This window comes from Chlamydotis macqueenii, chromosome 4 (assembly GCF_036417535.1).
Source record: "Chlamydotis macqueenii isolate bChlMac1 chromosome 4, bChlMac1.mat, whole genome shotgun sequence".
NCBI classification, from domain to species: Eukaryota; Metazoa; Chordata; class Aves; order Otidiformes; family Otididae; genus Chlamydotis; species Chlamydotis macqueenii.
Genome location: NC_141559.1, coordinates 61,747,932 through 61,761,273, shown reverse-complemented (window position 1 = coordinate 61,761,273; position 13,342 = coordinate 61,747,932).

Here is a 13,342-nt window from a genome sequence, read left to right as displayed (position 1 = left end):
AAAACTCCTGCAAATACATGAAAGTAGTACATGGAAGGATGCCCATTTCCAGAAGAGAAGTATATCTTAAAATGCAGAAATCTGACAGTGAATGAAGAATGGACACAAAGATGTGTGTGAGAGAGAGAGGAGTATAGAGTCAGAGGGTACTCTAAAAGTAGGTTTAGTGGCCTTGAAGAGAAATCTATATTTAGAAGACACCAAACAAAGGACATGAGACATATGCAAGGTATGTGTTTCTTTGCCCAATATTTTTACTTTCTGAAATTGCCTTGACTTAAGGGTAAATAGCAATGGAAGATACTCTGTGTCTTCTTGCCTTTTCACTTTCTAGCTCTACATAAATCTTTCTCTAGAGGCTGTGAGTCATAGCTTTAATATTGATATTGTTTCTTTCTTTTTTTTTTTTTTTTTTTTTCTTAAACCCTTCCTATTGTACTATTTTATGAGGTGGGCAACACCTACTATAAAGTGGCTTTAAAAATACACATGAATTGGTTTATGATCTGCAGCACAACACATGGGCTACGGAGATGTAAATTCTCTTTGTTTTATTAAAACAGCTGCAGCTTTTCTTTCTTTATTTCTCAGGGCACAGATCTGATGCCCTCTAGCGACCGACTGCTTAGTCTAATACTGTGGAAATTTACACGGAGAGTGGACTGGGTACAGATGTGAGTAGATCTTAGATATCAACATGACAATTTTCTCACTCTGATATGCAACATGAAAGCTTTTTCATTCTTCTCTCTCCACCGATTAACATTATTCTAAAATTACCTGAACCTTCTTCCCCCCATCAAACAGTATAAAACAAGAAAACATAGTCAAAACCATGAGAGAAGATAGTGGTATGTATTTATTTATTTCAAATTAAAGCCATTTCTTCTTCAAAGGTTGAGAGAACTGGCATATGCTTACTATCATGCTAACAAACTCTGTAGACTATGAAAGCACACTGCAGCTACCATATGTTAGAGAGCATATTATAACTGAATATAAAACCTGATAATTTTCTACTTTTTTTTGAACATACACTGGTGCACTATACACAACTAGTGCATTAAACATTCACCTCTTCTATCTCACACCTTCAGATGACAGAACATGATAGCTGGAATAATCTATATTAAATTATGTGGGAGTGATGGTTTTATAATGTAATGTTTCTTTGCAGTTTTTCAATTTTAACAAATAGGGACATTTTTTCACATTTAGTTAGAATCATCAGTACGTGACATTGTTTGGCCTATAAATACATCCACTTTCTGATAATTCTTTAACAAAATGAAATTAAATCTTGGATTTTACACAGGTTGAGGAGGTATAATCAGTCTGTAATTGCTGCAAAATTTTACAGAGATCTGTAAGTTTTCAAAGCAAAGTCAGTGTTGACTTCTGTGCAGCATGATGTGACAGATGTTCTTATGATGCTAGAGATGTAACAAACTATCTGTAAGTAATTTGAATAACTGGTGAAGCAAGTTCTATCTGACAACACCAGGAAGTTATGAATATGAGGAGGGGCATAGTGTGATCCCTGTGGATAAGTAGAAGGGAAGACAGTGTATTGTATTGTTATTTTTTTCCTGTTTAAAGTACAAAATATATTTTAAAGAACATGCAGTGTAGACATATTTAAAAAACAAAACAAAACAAAACAAATTCAAAATGACAAAAACAAAACACATTTGTATGTGGTTTACAAGATAATTTATCGTGAAGAAAAGCCTTGAAGGACTGAAAGTAAAAAAAAATAAATTACAGAACAAAGCTGAAAAATTGTCATTTTTTACTCCTATTCTCATAATTTCTTCAGAGTCAACAGTAAGTATAGAGGAAAAGAACATTTGATCTTAGCAATGTTGAACTGTGGACTGTTGGAGCAGCTTAAGTTGGAGCAGTTTCTTGCTGTACTTGTGCTGGAATTTATGACTCTACAGCAGCATCTGCAATACGAAAAACAGCTAGCTTATTTGGAAGTTAAAGATTATGTATCAGTGTCTGCAATACAAAGACAGAACTCTACTTTCCTTTTTTTATTAAATGTCAAGAAGTCAGGACGAGCTTTCTTGAATGTCTATGTAGTAGAGGGATTTCTGCCACAATAGGCAGGAACAGAGCAGTTTTAAGTGAAGTAATGTTGTCAGTTGCTCAAGGCAGCAGACGGCAGATGATGGCAGAATCAGGTATTGTTGTGTATGGAGGGCTGGATTTTACTAAAGCAAAAAGCAGCAATAACATTGTATCAGGAAAAGGTTCCTGATATTTTATTTTGGCATATCATGAATAAATAAATGAAAGACTGAAAGGAAAAGGAACTAACAAGTCAATGCCTGATCCCCATCAATGTAGGGGTTCTTGCTATTGTTGTGCATGCTTTAATATTTTCTTTCTCCTTGATCTTTGCTTACTTTTGAACTTCATAAGTAAAATTTTTTCTTCATATCCCAGTAGAATATTTGAACGTTTAGGAAAAAAATCCCTACCTCCTAATCTGTTATTGGGTTATAAATTATCTCTAAATTTATTCCTAATTTTAATCTGCAAATTTTTTTTTTTGTTGATAAATTTTCAGTGTTTTATTAAAGAATGAAATATTTTGTGGTGATCTATAAAATTCCTGAATGTACTTATGTTGTGGAGGTTTTTTCAATATGTTACAGTCTTTTTTATCCATTATTTCCTGCACACCTGCTAGTAAATAACACTAGTGACCCTGCATGTATGATCAGAAAAAAAAGGCTAATATTTACCATTTGTACAACAGTATGTGCTGACTGTGCAAACAACCGTGAACCTGAAGTCTTCTGAGGAATTTAATCTTTAACTACTTAGATGCTGGTTATATGAGTTTTGGTTGGGTACCGGGAATCTAATTTTCTCTTCCACTAACATAAAGTAATATGGCATTAGTCTATGCTTATCATACATTCTGATTTCAAGAGCTCTATTAAAACCTTGCAGCAACAGTATAGTAACTTGACTGTACTTTAATATACAGAATTATTGTATATAAAGTCTTAATGTCCTTTACTTGTAGATAAAATACTTCATTGAAAAACTGGATTCAGCAAAAGCTATAGTAGCAATAGAACCTCTCAGATATATTCATACGTCCCTCATAGCTGTACAAATATTATGATAGACTGACACTGGGAAGACTGAACTTTACATCCTTGTCTCCAACAGAAGACAGAAGGGAATCTTTCTGTACAATGTATAATTTAACGGAAAATCATTTCTGCAGACAGGAATATAAGGCTCTAAAGTGCCCCTTGGGTCTGTTGGTGTAATCCCTTGCTAACCAATAGCATTCAAATAATATCAATGTAACTAGCATCATTCTAAGTTTTCAGGCTTCATCCTAACTAATACATCTTTTCTTAGCTTATATATAAGCAAGATATTTGTTACTGCAGTGCCTATCTTTTATCTCATTAGTATTTCTACTTGTAATTTACCTTCTATGAGATGTCATATGTTATTAATACATCTTTATTAGCCTCCAGGTTGCAGTCTGCAGTACATGCTAACAATTCAGAGAGATGTGATGCACGCAGAAATTAACAGTTATACTTTTATGTAAGGGTGGTACGGGAAAATGAATATTGATAACTAGTTCTAAAAGCAATCATTGCATTTTGAGTTGTATGATTAAGTCTACTTCTCTTTCTTGACTGTCAAGGTGTAAAAATAAAGTATGGGATGATCAAAATATGCTTTGCTAGCAATTTTCAGACAAGCCCCTTTATATTGTCTCTGTAATGATGTACATGTCTCTCAAGTAATTTTGTTTCCCCTATGTGATAAAATATTTTTATAGTCTGTTTTGTTTCTCACAGGAAATGCTGACCTTGATCATTGCTTTTCTTTGCAACTTTTCCATTAAAAAATGGAAAAAACAAACAAACATGCAACACCTTTATGAGCTTCTGAATAATACAGTGACAGTGATATCTTTGCCAGAGATGTCTCATGTTGTAATGAAGTACTCTTAGAAGCCTTCGCTATTAGCCTACCTAGGTTTAAGTCTGGCTATTCACAACCTATACACTGTTTTTATGACAGTGAGTAGAATGCATCTATTATAATCAATTTTCATAGACAATTCTTATTTTATTATTTTTATGGAAGATATATTAAACAAACAGTTATGACTTTTTATGTTATTACAATTCAATTTGCAGTTACTTGCCACCCTTCAAATCAACATTAGCTATTTTTACATAGTACTTATAGGAATATAGATGGGTGACCTAGGTTTGTTAGTGTTGATATAAGCAAAAGAGAAATTGATTTTATTAAAAGAAAATAACAAAAGAAAAATCACAAATGTTAATATTTGCAGGAATCTGAGACAAAACTACGAAGAGCTCTTCTGACAGCCATCCCCACATCCTTAGTATCTTTACTTTTTTTTTATCCCTTGATGAGTATACCTTTCAAATGAAACCTTCCTCAGAACATTTACACATCACTGAAATTCTTGTGGAAAGGCTGAAGTACTCCATTCCCTAAAGAGATCAGCATTTGATAGTCCAACTCGCTATCCAAAATTGTTTCTTTGAAGTTTTTCACTCACCTGTTCACTCAGGTTTCAGAACTTGAGTTCCAAAGGTATCTCACTATCTCTTTCAGAAGTAAAAACAAAGTAATGAACAAATTTTGTGAAAAAGGATTCATTGGGCACTCAGTCCTTTTCTGTTGTAAGTGATCTTGAGAGAAAGGAAATTATCTATTTTCTGCTGTCATGATCTTCTGATTGTCCTTTCATAATAAGAAAATTCTTCATGTTATTAAAATGAAAGACTAAGGAATGAGGAGTAAACATACAGCTTAACACTGAAATATTATTTGGATTAATTGCTATCATTCACTCTACTCTTAAAGATGTCTAATGTGATTCTTATGGATGGAACAATAGGATCCACAAGACCAGAAAAGAAAATATATTTTACACATGGAAATCATACACTTTGATGGTCACCATTAATTAATAGCAAAACTGTGAAGATGTAATTTGTTGTGATATCCTTCCAACATTTTTTTTATTTTTCCTCGTAAGAAGCAACTATCAAATTATCAATTTTTTAAACAATTTAATAATAATATATTGAATATTTAACTTTGCAAATAACGGCAGTCACGGTCTACTTGTAATAATGAAATGGGAGCTAGGATTTGAGCTTAAATACACTGGAATAAAAATGGTAGTTTTACTCCTTAGTAAGGCAGAAATCTCCTTTAATGGGACAGAAATTAGTATTAGAAACTTTGCTGAACTCAAGATCTTCAGTAGAATGAAATTGACTTGGAGGCAGAACTTTCAACATTTAAAAAGCCATGGAGACATAGCACATTTACTGTTCTAAATAAAGAATATATTTTAAACAAAGATAACGTAGCCACAACTTTTTTTTTTTAAATCAAACCATGTACTCTCTTTTTTACTGTGTTTACTGGTTGCAGAAATTTGGAAGACATTCAGATAAGGGTGTTTTAAAAACAGCCTGGCAATGCTAAGTGTACTTCAGGGATGGAAGCTTCTGAAGAAAAATAGAGCAGAATGTCGTTAGTACACATGTGGAAAATGAAAATTCCATGAGTGAATCAGGTAACCTGGAGCATAAAATATCCAACTTGAGTACATGGAAAGGTGAAGAAAACATATAAATTAATCGTATTCTAAACAATTAGCCATAAAATGCAACATTAGTTCAAAAAAAAAAAAAAAGAATAAGTCAGGTGGCCAACAATATTGAAATATTTGAAGAATATAATTTAAGAATCAAATCTGAAACACTCATGAGAAATATAAAACAAACAGGTGAAAAATTGAGTCCTCAATGGAGTCTTTTTGCACTCTGATTGATTATACATGGACAGGCATAGTTTAAGAGTCGTCTATTTAAAAACTAAAATCATTATTTGAAAGTTTATATTCTTCTTGGGCTTTTCTATAGCACTAATTACTAACATAACTTAAAAATATGAAGGATTTAATCTCTACCACACTTTTAAAATGTGTGTTTTCACCTCCACTTTATAGATATCTCATAATTGTAAATTACCAGTTTGAAAAGCATAATTCTCCAGAACAACACTTACCATTAGGTAGGGATATTAGGTATTCAAAGTAGAGCTGCAGATGAGAAATTTTTTTTTTATCTGGGGCTCAAACAGGACATGTATAAAACCATTAATGTGTGCTAATAGTTCTTTTCAAATATTTTAATTAAAGCTAGACCCATTTAAGGATGTTAATGACTAAAATAGAATATAGTTCAAAAGGTCAGAATCATTTTTATAAACAACAAAAACAAAACAAACAAAAAGAGATTCCATGAACACAACCGTATAAAAGACCAAGTGATATTTAACCCTGTAAATTCTCAGTTTACTGAATTAATCTTTGCATGATTTTAAGTGTATAAACTGTGTAAGATCTCATTTCTTTGTGTAATACTACCTCAGACTGAGTAGCTAACATCTACCACTAGTTGATGTAAAGGTGAGATCTACGAATAAGAAGATTTTTCTTTTAAGCTTTCTCAGATTTCAAATTTCTTAAGCATTTTGGAAACTATAGTGCCTTCACAGAATTACAACTTCCATTCTTATACTCTTGAGTGCAGTAGTGACGACTCCTTCTAGTAAAATACCAGAAGAGGGGATTGTTTCAAGTGTTTTCTAAATCTTGCATAATATTTTATATCTCTCCTCACTAAAAGGGAATGCCAATTTAAGATGTTTCAAATCCTAATTTTCCACTTCTTAAAAGATCCAGAGCTCTTTCAGATCAAAAATCAATTAAGAGAAGTACACAGGAATTAATCTGATTTTGTTATGATGAAACAAGATTGATTCTGGATTGCTATTGTTCATATTGTAGATTTACACATTTCTTATAGAGTATACAGAAAAAAAAAGAATAACTACAGCAGACAAAACTCAGTCCAGTCAATTTACGTAGTCGTACTCCTTTTGGCTTCTCTTTTGGTATATCAGATCATTAATTATTTCTCGACCTTCTTATGGAACTGCAAAAAGAATTCCATTAATTAAGAGTTGATAGGACTCACTTTGCTTCTAGTTCCTGCTCATAAATTTTAGATTTTTTTTAGTCTATTACAAATTCTTGTCCTCTTTAGATTTTCAATGACCCCTTTCTAGATAAAAAATTTCTTCTTAGTAACATGAGTAGGATCTAGTTCTCTCACATATTCACTTTCTTTGATTATTTAAACATCCTATATAAGGAGAATAAGCATTATCCAAAGAACTGTTTACATGTCAAGTGACTATGGCCTCACTTGTTTTAACTGAAGTTCTGTGAATGCCATCGTGGTAAAGGTCTGACCAACTCAGGTGGTACAACAATCACCTTTTATGTTCACTGAGGCTCGGGACCCTGAGCAACTTTTAAATTGGGCAATGGTGAAAATGAAGAAAAATATATTAAGGAAGCATAAATATAACCATAAGTAGACGGCTAGATCAAGGAATAAGCAAATGATCTTTTCAGGAAAAAAGAAGAAAGTAACCTCTACCATGAACATCACATTCTTGTCAGTGAAGACATCAAGATGCTGATGTCATGTCATAATCTGTCACTAGTCTCTTTGAGAAAGACTGGAGTGTCAGCTCCAGGAGCCAGTGCAACACTGAAAGAGTGAGCATTATGCTAGAGAACAGGTATAAATACTAGGAAGGAGACGGGGTTTTATGACAATTTCAACATACTGTGACTGAAGCTTTCCATCTGAATTCAGTAATTCTGGCTACTAGACTGCTTATATATATATAAGCATATATATATAAAAGCATATATATATATAATATATATATAGTATATATACTATATATATAGTATATATAGTATATATATATAGCATATATATACTATATATATATAGTGTGTGTATATATATATATTTTATATATATATATAGTATAGTAAGTTCTTAACTCCATATATGGTATGTTTCTCTTAGCCTATACCAAGACTTAAAATGGAACAGTTTCAAAATAACCTACTTACTTACTGAATAAGTAATTAGAAATGCTCAGAAATTATTCAGTAAGTAACTGAATAGTAACTGAAGTTTTTGGTTTTTTTTAACACGTCCAAGGATCATAACTCCACCACTTCCCTGAGCAACTTGTTCCAATGCTTGACCACTATTTCAGTAAATAATTTTTTCCTAATATCCAAACTAAACCTCCCCTAATGCAACTTGAGGCCATTTCCTCTCATCCCATCACTAGTTACTTGGGAGAAGAGACCAACACCTGCCTCCCTACAACCTCCTTTCAGGTAGTTGTAGAGGGCAATGAGGTCTTCCCTCAGCCTTCTCTTCTCTAGACTAAATAATCCCAGTTCCCTCAGCCACTCATCATAAGACTTGTTCTCCAGACCCCTCACCAGTTTCATTGCCCTTCTCTGGATGCACTCCAGCAACTCGATGTCTTTCTTGTACTGAGGGGCCCAAAACTGAACACAGTACTGGAGGTGCAGCCTCACTAGTGCTGACTACAGGGGCACAATCACTTTGCTACTCCTGATGGACACACTGTTCCTGATACAAGACAGGATGCTGTTGGCCTTCTTGGCCACGTAGGCACACTGCTGGCTCATGTTCAGCTGGCTGTCTACAAACACCTCCAGGTCTCTTTCCACCAGGCAGCTTTCCAGCCACCCTTCCCCATGCCTGTAGCATTGCATGGGCTTGTGACCAAAGTGCAGGACCTGGCACTTGGCCTTGTTGTACCTCATACAGTTGACCTCGGCCCATTGGTCCAGACAGTCCAAATCCCTCTGCACAGCCTTCCTACCCTCGAGCAGATCAACACTACTGCCCAGTTTGGTGTACTCTGCAACCTTAGTGAGGAAGCACTCAATCCCCTCAGCCAGATCGTTGATAAAGATGTTAAACAGAACTGGCCTCACCACTGAGCTCTGGAGAACATGTCTTGTGACCAGCCGCCAACCAGATTTAACTCCGTTCACCACAACTCTCTGGGCTCAGCCATCCAGACAGTTTTTAACTCATTGCAGCGTACACCTGTCCAAACCATGAGCTGCCAGCTTCTCTAGGAGAATGCTGTGGGAGGCGGTATCAAAGGCTTTGCTGAAGTCCAGGTAGATAACATCCACAGCCTTCCCGTCATCCACCAGGTGCGTCACCCGGTCATTGAAGGAGATCAGGTTGTTCAAGCAGGACCTGCCCTTCATTATCCCATGCTTGCTGGGCCTGATCCCCTGCTTGTCCTGCATGTGCCTGGTGAACACACTCAAGATGAACTGCTCCATAATCTTCCTTGGTACCGAGGTCAGGCTGACAGGCCTTTAGTTCCCTGGATCCTCCTTCCGACTCTTCTTGTAACTGGGCATCACATTGGCAAGCCTCCAGTCATCTGGGACCTCCTCTGTTAACCCGGACTGCTGAGAGATGATGGAGAGTGTCTTGGCAAACTCCTCCACCAGCTCCCTCAGTATCCTTGGGTGGATCCCATCCAGCCCCATAGACTTGTGCATGTCCAGGTGGCCCAGCAGGTTGTTAACTGCTTCCTCCTGGATCATGGGGCTTTCATTCTGCTCTCCATCCCTGTCTTCCAGCTCTGGGGGCTGAACACGCTGGGGATAACTGGTCTGACTATTAAAGACTGAGGCAAAGAAAGCATTAAGTACCTCAGCCTTCTCTTCATCCTTGGTGATAACGTTCCACCTCACAACCAAGAAAGGGTGGAGATTTTCTTTGGCTCTCTTTTTGTTGTTGATGTATTTGTAGAAACATTTATTGTTATCCTTAACAGTGGCCAGATTGAGTTCTAGCTGAGGTTTTGCCTTTCTAATTTTCTCTCTACATGACCTAACAAGCTCGTTGAACTCTTCTTGAGCTGCCTGCCCCGGTAGACTCTCCTTTTTTCCCTGTGTCCTAGCAAAAGCATTCTGTTCAGCCAAGCCGGTCATCTCCCTTGCTGGTTTGTCTTACAGCACACGGGGACAGCCTGCTCCTGCACCTTTAAGATTTCCTTCTTGAAGAAAGTCTATCCTTCCTAGACCCCTTTGCCCTTCAGGACTGTCTCCCAAGAGACTCTGTCAACCAGTGTCTTGAACAGGCCAAAGTCTGCCCTCTGCAAGTCCATGGTAGTAGTTTTGCTGACCCCGCTCCTTCCCTCTTCAATAACCGAAAACCCCATAATTTCATGGTCTCTAAGCACAAGGCGGCCTCGAACCGGCCACATCTCCCACCAGCCCTTCTCTGTAAACAGCAGATTGAGCTTCGCTGGTAGGTTCACTCACCAGCTCTGTCAGGAAGTTGTCTTCCACACACTCCAGGAACCTCCTAGACTGTTTCCTTCCTGCTGTGTTTTACTTTCAGCAGACGTCTGGTAAGTTAAAGTCCCCCATGAGAACAATTGCTAGAGATCATGAGACTTCTGCTAGCCACTTGTAGAACACTTCATCTGCCTCTTCATCCTGGTTGGGTGATCTGTAACAGACTCCCAGCAGGATATCTGCCTCGTTGGCCTTCCCTCTCATCCTTATCTATAAGCATTCAACCTTTTATCATCACCATTACTTAGCTCTATGCAATCAAAACACTCTCTGACATACCAAGCCACACCACTGCCTCTCTTTCCTTGCCTATTCCTTCTGAAGAACTTGTGGTTGTCCATTGCAGCACTCCAGTCATGAGAGTCATCTCACCATGTTTCTGTGACGGCAGCTAAGTCATAGCTATCCTGCTGCACAATGGCTTCCAGCTCCTCCTGCTTGTTGCCCATGCTGCGTGCATTGGTGTAAACACACTTGAGCTGGGCTATCAATTCCACTCTCAATCCTGGCACGTCCCCCCTAGGCTCATCTCTAGTGAGCCTAGTAACACAGATGATTGAATAATTTTCATAAAAGTGGAATGTAAAGATACAATGAGCAGGATGTGCTTACTAAAACTTTTAAGAAGGATTATGTTAAGTAATTTAAAATCACTCTCCTGGAAAGAGTTGAACTTAAAACGGGTAGAATAGGCTGCTTGAAACACTGTTACATACTCTCAGTCAAGATCTAGGGAGAACTAACAATATTTTTTTTTTCTGCATATGTGCAAGTGATAAGTCTGCAATTGAATTCTCTTTGTTGTATATTTTATTTTCATTTCTGAAAGAAAATTATTAACAATAATTATTAATTTTGTATCAAAATAATTTCTATGTGTTTAGTAATTTAGTGCTATGCTGTACATACCTACTATAAATAAGTAATGTGTAATTAAAAAGTGCTTAAAAATCTGAAATAGAATTCCATAGTAGTTTTTGAATTTTTGTTTGTTTATTTTCTATTTTAATTGTGTGATTTAACATGCAGCAGCTTACATTATACTTCAGGAGAGTGTTCCATCAATATGTTTTAGAGGTGTCCAAGGCACTGATTCCTTTTTGAGCTGCCAGTGAATGAAAAACAGATACATTTACATAAGCGGGTCACAAAGTTTCTGTACTTCTTTAAGAAAAATCTATAATGCACAAGTTGTACCAAAGTAAGAATATTTTGATATTAAGAAATGCAGCTGAAAATTTTAATTGGCCCTTTGTTTACCTTTGTATTAGAATAGCTATTAAGTAATTAGTGGATGCATTCCTGTAGTGGTGAAAAGTTACATCATTGTGAAGATGTTAAGGATACACTATTATTTTTTGTATTTTACTTTTTTTTTTCCTTAAGTGCTCTGTCTAATGAGCATGAGACAACATAGGATTCTATCAACTAATGCATAAAAGGTTGTGGTTCTGAAACATTTAATTACAGCTTTGATAGCCTGGATTATCTTTTAGAAAAAAAAATACTCTAAATTGCTAGTTAAAATGTCCGTTCTTATGCTTCATGTCTATGCTTAGAGTCAGCTGGAATTTAAAATAGCTGAATGTGGTAAGATAAGAAGTCTGTTCTCTGTGCATTTCCAAAACAAAATAGTTACACCTGACAACCATAAATGAAAACACACGTAGAAAGAGGAATCTAAGATGTAAGAGTAGAGAAGTCCTCTTCTATTATTCTGTAATATCATTTGTGAACCATTGGGTTTGTTCATTGTTTTGTTTTGGTTTTTTAATCTGAATATTATTAAGGCATTTATCAAATGATGAGAGGTTTTTCTAAAAGCATTTATTTATTGTTTGTTTCTTTTTTCCTAAAAGTACATTGCAGTGGGAGACAATGTATGTATTTCGCAACTCTTCAGTAAAAGAAGTACTGCATACTAATACCATAACTGTAGACACTGCTGTATCACAGAATATGTCACTCACTGATCACAAACAAAATACCATTTATTTACTTCAGACTATAAGCTACCATATTTTATTTGGCCTTACTTTAGCATTCTGCATTTCTATGATTTTTAGTATTGCTATGATTTTTATAAATAAACAATAAGACATATGTCACATCAAAATAAACATTGCAAACATTTTTCTGTATCTTTAAATAATTTTTTTTTCCTGGTTATATAGAAAAAGGGCAGATAAAATACAAAGACAATCAGTCTGTGCTACTGACTTCCTTTGAAAAGTAATGACATTTGAAAAGTCATCTTATCTGCATGAGTCTTTTTAGACATAGATTATAATAATTACTAAGGTCTCAGAGTATTATAGTTCTTAATTCTTATTAATGATTTTTTTAAAAAATGTAATAACTGATCATTGTTATTGTTGTTCTTTTTTTTAAAAAGGGGAAGGAAAGGAGATAGAATACAGTAACAAAGAAAAAGCTTTATGATAATATTAGATGGTCCTGTTATACATAAGCATTTTATTCTGATCTCTATTAAAAGTTGCTATTGACTTCACTATCCTTTCAGGATCCTCTTCCTACAGAAGGAAGACCCACCATAGGCTGAATAGAACTAGGGTGGAAACAGGGAATAGAACGCAGGCTCCATTGTGGAGTTTAGCAGTGTCTGTACCCTCTGAGGTGGAAGAAAGCTTGGCACAACACTTCTGTCAATACTTCTCCAGTGGAAACTGGAAAAGTAAAGTGGAAATTTTCATATAAAATGGCACAAAACTTAAATGAGTAGATCATTACCTGAGAATCATCAGTCTGTGCCTTTTCTACTGTGGGGCGTTGCACTGCAAACATGCAGGACATTCTGCCTAACCTGTCAGTGTTAAGCTAAATGAAGAGAAAATGTAAAATTATCTACTAGATTTAAGGGAAAAAATAGTAACCCTCCCCAAACAAACAACCAAAAATCCACCAAAAAGCCAAAAGCAGAACGTGTGACTTATTTCAAGAGTGAAGTCGCAATTAAGAGGATTTTCAACATCTAGC